The sequence below is a fragment of the Calidris pugnax genome, unplaced genomic scaffold (assembly GCF_001431845.1).
Source record: "Calidris pugnax isolate Ruff unplaced genomic scaffold, ASM143184v1 scaffold94, whole genome shotgun sequence".
NCBI lineage: Eukaryota > Metazoa > Chordata > Aves > Charadriiformes > Scolopacidae > Calidris > Calidris pugnax.
This window is the reverse complement of record NW_015090822.1, coordinates 659,610-665,355: the sequence shown is the minus strand read 5'-3', so window position 1 is coordinate 665,355 and position 5,746 is coordinate 659,610.

Sequence of the window (5,746 nt, the reverse complement as noted above, 5' to 3'; positions counted from 1 at the left end):
AAAACCTTCCACAGTGCAAGTGAAATTATGGCTTTTGTGGTAAGATTGTTAGGATAAATTGATCCGTTATCAACCTTTTATTAATGATCTTTTATCTAAGTAGATGTCTTTTCAGTGAAAACGTATGAATGTTAGGTACTCAAGAATGCAGACTACAGAACTGCCATCAGACATTCTTGCTGTGGAATCTCTTTAATGGGGTGAACTTTGTAGACCAAGACACTTCATGATCATTGCAGAATTATCTGCAAAACACTTACCTGAAAGCTGCTGCTGCTGTTTCTGCATCTCTCTGGCGTGTTCTATATTGCAGGCTTTTCCTGTCCTTCCCCTGCTCCTCCTGGCTCTTTGGGAGGTGAGAGTGAACCCAGCACAACTGCCCCGTTTGCATAGTGGGGCCTTGAAGAGAACCAAACAGCCTTCAGAGGCCGTGAAAGCAGTCTTAGCTGTGCTGATAATAGTGTGTTGATACTGCTTAACCCTCTGGCTGCTGTATTGCTGAGTGTGCTGGGATAGAACAGCTCTGCCTCCCAATTTCTTTTGCACTGATCACCATTTATCAGACGGTGTCTGTTTCTCCTGGAGTCTGGTTGACAATCGAGTCAGAGGGAATTTCTCCTATCGCAGCCTGTTAGCTTGATCGGGAATCAGCAATGCAGGGGGTACATCAATGAGAGTATATTTAGGATTCAGATTTTATTTTTTTTAGCATTACGGTTTCTCACTGTGCAATTGTCATTCTTTGAGCTCACAGCTCATACCTTCCATTTCCCTGGAATGAACGGCTCTGGGTGAGGTATATTGATCGTGAAAACATCAGTTGCCATTTCAAAGGTATGTCATAAGGATGTGAAAGTGTATTTTTACTAGGCAGACTCATTTTGTGATTCTGACTCATACTGTCAGACTCATTAGTTGCAGGCAGTTTTTCTGCAGTCTTCAGAACCACTCTTTTTATTTCCTAGAGGCCCCAATGCAGTCAGTGGTTGGTGACATCTTGTTAAGATCTGCATGGGTCCCTTGAGCAAGCACATGAAGATTGAGCCTTGATCCATGATTGAGGCAACCCCTGGCAATAGAAGTGGTTGTGTCAGCAAAGTGTTTAGTCATCTTCTGCTCTGAACAGTTGTTAGTATCTTGCTGGAGTGGATAATTGTGTTAGCACTCTGTTCCGCAGAGCATTAAGCGCTGCAATTCAGAAGAGTTCACTCGACTTCTGGATCAAACCAATTTGGGTTTTCCAGAGGTCTGAGGTGATTATTCAAACAAGTATGACTCTACATAATAAACACCTCTGTGCAGAGTAACTGTTCAAGAAGAAATGGATGGTCCCTAGACTAAAATTTCATTGCCTTAGGTAAATATTTAGTGGGAGGTTGGTGTTGCAGTCTTAGATCAATTGCAGGTCATTCTTCATTGACAAAACCAGGCAGCCAGAAGCACACGGTGTTGGTAATTGACAGGTTATTCTCAGGAGTTTGCAACTAGTCTGTATGTTCATTGGTTCCAAGTGGTGGGGGCTGATACATATTTACAGCACAAAAGAGAAGAGGTAGAGTAGTGCTAATCCAAAATGTCTTGGCTGGTGGACTCTGGCCATGGGGCACAGGTGCTTTAGAACCTTCCCTTCAATGCTATTGCTGTGCTGGGCTGTCAGCTACCACCACCAAATCCAGCAACTTTAGTGACACTTTCACAGGCGTCTTGGTTGTCTTGTGGTAGAAAAGTAACTTATTCTGAAGCTGAATGAAGCAGAGGAGTTGTTTGTAAATCTACTGACCTGTCCATACATTTGTACAGAACTCTGAAGAATGAGGCAATCTGGTAGTTTATGCTTGTTTTTCCTGCTTCTTCTTCCATTTGATTTGTATTGTGGTGGGTGGTCAAAAGAATATGGAAGTGTGGCAAAGCATTGCCCAAAACACTCTGATCTCTGTATTTGGGCCAGGAAATAAGCTACTAAGTCACTAGGGCTGCTGTGGTTAATGCCAGGACCTGCACCAATTCCCAAAATATCTCAAAATGTAACAGCTCTTTTGAGGGTTAATGCTGCCTGTAATTACCTTTTTCTGCTTGCAAGGAGGTGTTGCACCGCTCCGTGCCCATCTCAGCCTCTTCCCAGGGGTGTTGGTGTCCTACACCACAGGTTTTGGCTGGGTGCTCTGCAGCCAGATGTCTGGAAATGCTGCGCACCTGCAGCGCTGCGTGCAGTCAGCGGGAGCACAGGCTCCTCAGCGCCCTGGGAAATCAGGCCTCTGTGCCCAAACAAGAGATTGGAGTTCAGCAGTCACAAGGCTGCTTACGTGACCAGTCTGCATTCTAGATACCTGCTGGAATGGATGTTTGGTTTGTTTTTAACAAAGGATATTGCCAGTACTTGATTGATTCCTGGGAAGTTGAGGTGTGTCCTGTTATACCCCTTGATTTTTACTAATTTTGTGAGCATTACTACTCTTTTAGTTAATATGTAGCTAGTAGAACAGCAGGCACATGAATTCAGAGAATTCAGCTATAATAGACTTACTTCTCTCTGATGTTTTATGGCATTAATCTTTTTTTGGTTGGATTGAATAGCAAGGAAAGCACTTCTGCTGACATGCTTAAAGGTTAGAATAAGAATTAAAACAATGTTCCTTTATTGTTTAAATTTCTTTACATGTGTCTGGTGGATTTTTCAAGGTACCCAACTATAGTGTTTTGGGCATGTAGGTCAAAGTCTTTCTTTAAACATGCTATAGGTCCCCCTGTTCTCTTGATGAACATTATGTTCCCCCCTTGAAATCAATAATCCTCTGGTTTTGTCTACCCCAGCTGTTTGAGTTTTTTATAGTAATGTAAGTTTCAGTTAGAAATCTGCCTTCCCTGGATAAAAGGTGCATCCTCATTCATGCCCTGCCTTAATCAGTTTTGTTTGTTCACTCCCTTGTTTATTGCTCACACGATTATTTTTTCTTTTCGAGTGAAGAGTCCTGTTAGGGCTCCTGTACATCCAGTGGTAGACAGAGTCATCCACTGAATTTGTACAGTAACTTCTCACAAAAGATATTTTGGGTTCAGGCTCTTCAGTTTTAAAACTAATATACTGCTTTTGCATTACTCTGGATTCTGTAGGGAATTCTGATTCTCTGTGACTCACTTTGAACTGAAACAGCAAGTAGTTTGCTGTGTTAAACCAGTAGTTTAATGCCTGATCCTCAACTCCCAGATGAGCACTGTCAGTGTTTATGGCAGAAAAGGATCTCTATCCTGCTTATAATCCCTGATACTCCCCACTGATAGGAGTTACTCCCTCGGGGCTTATGTTTGGGTTCTCACCAAGCAGCAGGTTGAGCCCAGCTCAGGAGCAGCAGTAATACTGATAGTCATTCTAGCAAGATGCCTTACCCAATTAGGAAAACCTTCACTCTGTTCTCCCTAAAGCAGCCTTCCTCCTCTTTGAGAATGCAGTAGAAACATGGTGTTATTAATTACATTTTACTAAATGAACTTCACTTATAGCTTAATGAAAACTGTGGAAGGTGAATTCTATTAGTGTAATCTTGTAAACACAGCAGAATTGGGAATTGTGCGAGTAACTGGTCACAGAACTGAAAATACCAATCCCCATTTATGTTTCTTTTTTTCTAGAACCTTTGAGGAATTGGTATACTGGATTTGGTACAGCTCTGTCTACACGGCAGTGGCCAAGCAGCGTTGTCACTTCTGATTCTGTAGCTGCTTAGACCCATTTTATCTTCAGAGGTGATATGCCTAAATAGGGAGCAATTATCTTGCTGGCTGAGAGACATGAGAAAACAAGGAAAGAAAAGGGTTCTCAAATTCCAACGTTCATCACTAATTCTTTCCCATTTCTTACATCTTATCAAATGTCTGTGCTCATCATTAATCCTCCCCATTTCCTGTTGTCAGGTGCCTGCACATCTCTCCAGTGGCCAGTGGCACTATGTGAACATAGCATTAGGGGATTATTGGAATTGCTGAGTGTGATTAAAAGGTCATTTCTGAATGACAGCAAAAATCCAACAGGCTATCCATAGGAAAGGTGAAGAATGTTTCATATGTCAGTTAGAACATGTTGTGACTCATTGTCCCAGAGCGATGGAGAGAGTTACATCCAGACGTCTGCAGAGCGGCCATCAGGTGGCTCTGGATCTCAGCAGTGTCATGAACAGAGGCTTAATTCAGACATATTTGCATGCCTCAAACTCCTAGTGCTGATTATCTGTATCAATAAGAATGCAATTTTTCTGGTGCAGGACCAGCTGTTATTTTTTATGTTTGTGAAATTACACTTTGAGCATTATTTATACATCTTGCTGATGGTGAGTAACTGGCAAACTTTATGCTCTATTGATAGAGCTTAATATTTAAAAGAGATTGCACGGATGTGGTGGGTTTTTTCTACAGTGCTACTAACCCAGAAGAAACGCCGAATGTTAGGGCTGCTAACCCTCTCCTGGCAATCCCAAACCACTCCTTTGGAATCAGCAAAACCTTGTGGCAAAGTATCTGCCACCTGGTGGGCACAGAGGGAGCCCTGGCCCAGCACAGCACCCGGCGGGGTCCCAGCAGCTCCTCAGCAGCAGGGCTCACACAGGCCTGGGCAGTAGTTTTCTGACAGCGTATTTTTCCATCAGAAAGTGCTGTTTTGTTATAATTAAAACTTTCTGTAGGATCATGTCAATGAGAAATCGAAATGTTCCATTCCAAAAATATCAGAACATTCTGTTTCAAAATTTTAGACTGGAACTCTTAGACTTTTCTCTTATTCCAGAATGATTTTTTTTTTTTTCTTTTAAACTAATTATCCTTGTACATTATAAAAACAAGAAGTTGAAATTTTCATCTTTGTATTAAGCAGTAATGAAACCTGACATCATCACTGTAGTACATGGTAAATTCCAGGCAGACAGGAATTTTGGTGGTCATCTCCCACGTGAGCTGAGGAAGTCAGTGACCGTAGGAGGCTGCGGACGTGGGTGGGAGGCAGGCGTGGAGAGGGAAGTGTCCCCACGCTGGCAGGGGATGGTTACAACCATACAATTCATTCAGGAAGCACGAGTTCAGGTCTGTGATGTGTAGGGGACTGTCCTCTCATGATTGCAGAGACCCTCCTGCACAGGCAGGTCTTTTGCTTTTTGTTTTTGCTCTTGTCCCCACTCTCTAGTTCCTGTCCCTTTTTGGTCCTTGACTGTGCTACCTCCACCACATCACTTCTCCATCCCATCCGCTCTGTTTCCATTTTGGCCGCTAAACTGTTGTTTTCTTTTGCTCTTTTCACCCCATCCATATCATTCCACCCTGCTTCTCTCCTTTCCACTTCTGTGTCTTCTGACCTTTCCTCTTAGCTATCTTCTCTTTCAAGATCCTCCTGGACCTTTCACGCCAAGACCTCTTGACCCTGTGGATCCCTCTGTTGCACGTTCTCTAGGTAGCCTTCAGCTCTCTACTTCTTCCTCACCCGCTGGTGGGGTGATGGCAGCAGAAGGACTCATCCCAGCTGCTGAGTATATAGTCTTGGTGCTGCAGCAGCCCCAGCAGCTGGGATGAACGATTTCAGAGAACACCCTTTCTGTCTCTGGAGCTGTGTTGGGGGACACTCATGCTGGGGTTTCAAACAATGTGGTCTTTTACAACAAAATTGGTGAAGTGTTACTATTTGTAGCGCCTTTCAATAACTTTTTGCAGGACCGAGTGGTGGTTCAAACTGGTGAACTCATCTGGCATGAAAGTATTTATTTATTGC